We start from the raw sequence: 2,618 nt of genomic DNA on the forward strand, positions 1-2,618 counted from the left end.
AATCGCCGTCGGCCGGGCAGAATGAAAAAGCCTCCATGAGAGTCTTCAGACATCGATCCTCACGGCGATAGCGCTCCCAGAGCGTTAAAGACCAATTTCACCGACCTTTCCAGTGTCACCCGCATCGCGACCGATCTCGCCTGGGTCTGCCATCCCGGCGCGCAGTGACCACTGCCGCTGCTCTCGCAACCTGCAGTCGAACCCCGGGACGCTTCACGATGACATTTGGAAATGGCCATTAGAAATTTCACCACCCTTTTGAATTGGTCAAGGACGCTATCGCCAATAACTCCAAAAGTTATTGAGCGATCGGTGTCAAAATTTAATGCAGCACTCCTCAAGTCGCTAGCATTATCTTACTAAATTTTCGTCCGAATCGGATGAGCCAAAACGCCGTTATACGGGGAAACGCGGATTTCACGTTTTCCGCGTTTTCAGCCGTTCCGCTCATTCGATCTCGGCCGAACCCTCCAACCACACTAGAGTATCGCTAGGTGGTTGTCATATCCAAATTCGAACCGAATCGCCCGACTACTAACGGCCAGCTAAGCCATAATAGGTTTTCACGCCTTTAGAGCTGCCGCCGAAAGTATCCGCGCGATCTCGGTCGAACCCTCCAACCACGGCACTATGTCATGCCGTGTATCAACAGACAAAATTTCAAATGAATCCATCAAGAAATAAGACCTCCGTAAGCCCTTTTACGAAGACGGGGAAAATTTCACCGATGTTTCCAATTTCCCCGTCTTTGGGCCGAAAGGACCGTCTTCCGAAGGTTCCACCGCTCTGGCGGTTGGATGCGATGCTCGGCAGCCTAAGCCGAGACCGCGGGTAGAGTTTTTCCCAAACCGGGAAAAAACTCCAAAATCCCCGACGCCGACATCGACAATCCGTAGAGGCCAGAGGGGAACGAGTCCCGGCGTTGATGGGGACGATGGATGATTTTGGTTCGAGATTTTGGCGGACAATTCAAGGCCCGGTCCGCCAAAAGTATGGAAATCCCACAAAAGTGATCGAACGTCTACTTTTGACGTTTACAGTACTTCAGTGGGAGTACATGAGACGGAAAGCGATACAGAGCGAATTGTAACAAATCTTATTCATGGTAAATAACTTGTATATGTTAATTGTGAATCTTTGTTGTTTATTAATTTTATTCAATATATACTTTTAACATATCTTCCACGGTTTGATTGAAAAAACCCTGTCATCAAGCTCAAGAACTTTGGAGCTCAAGCTCACAGGCTCGCTTCACGAGGCTTCCGTCGAGGCTGCCATTCCTCGACGTGATATTGATAGTGCTTTGCAACCACTACTCGCTTAACGAGACAACCACCCGAGGTAGCCTAGCCTGAGGTGAAGACCCTGTTCGATAGCCCCCTGCATCGAAACAGCGGTAAACTCCAGGATCCACTTGCGACCTGCGAAACCGTCCGAGACTGACCACCTCCGACGAAGATCCTGTGCGATAGCCATTCGCATCGACACAGCGATACTCCAGGCTCCTCCAGAGACCTGCGTCCCGCCCGAGGTAGCCCAACCTGAGGCGAAGATCCTGTTCGATCGCCCCCTGCGACGAAACAGCGATACTTTCAGGCTCCTCCAGAGACCTGCATACCGTCCGAGGCTTGCGACCCTCCGACGAAGACTTTGATTCCGACTGTGCCGGCTCCATCGAGAGACCCGCACCTCGGTACAAAGTACACACATAGGCTCCTACGAGACCTACAATTCAGACTCCATTGAGATCTGCAAATCCGAGGCAATCTTCCTCGTCAAACTTCTAGGCGGTCACTCGTCGAGGCAACCTTCCTCGTCAAACCCCTACGAGGCATTTACTTTGTGACCCACGGGCACAAAGCAATAGTACGCACGTTATTGTGGCGGCGTACTTCCAAATTTAGTAAAGAAGTTATCCTTACTTCTAGGGCTCCCTCGAGAGACCCACATTTAATAGTAGAGTCAGTGCTTTCTACAAGACTTCTACAAGACTTTCGGAGCAACTTGCTCCGACATTGTCGTACGGGGAAGATGAATCCCTGCGACGCGACTTCGAAATCCAGTCCTACGAGGATTAATGCCCTCGAAGGTAACACTACGAATAACAAATTAGATCGTATGAGTATGATCAAGACTGAGCTGGACGATACCTCGTCCCCAATCGGAGAAACCAGCGGTCATAAGGACTGCCCTTACACCTGTTTGCCGGCGAAAGATCTCTCGACATTCGGGGTGAACGAGGAAATAGCCTCTTTCGCCAATGCTATATCGATGCTCCGTGAAGAGTATGAGGGACTGAAGGTGGCGGCTCGCGGAAGTACGCGGCACGGCGCAGCCACAGCGCCGTACGCGTTGAGGTCCGCTGCTACGCGGGTTATTGACACCACCTCGACCACCCCTCACGACGCACTCACGGATCCGAGTAGCATCCAAGAGTTACCACGAAGTGGGTCACCCACAGATACTCGGGACGAGGTTCAACCTACGTACCAACTGGTAGGGTCCGGGGAATCCCATGAGTCCAACCACGGTTCACGGTCTGGCCCCGATAGCGGCCTACTTCCGAGGTCGGGTGTTTCGGAACGTGAGCTAGCCGTCGGTGACGACGCTACAGTTCA

Source organism: Anoplophora glabripennis, unplaced genomic scaffold (assembly GCF_000390285.2).
Source record: "Anoplophora glabripennis isolate ALB-LARVAE unplaced genomic scaffold, Agla_2.0 scaffold371, whole genome shotgun sequence".
NCBI lineage: Eukaryota > Metazoa > Arthropoda > Insecta > Coleoptera > Cerambycidae > Anoplophora > Anoplophora glabripennis.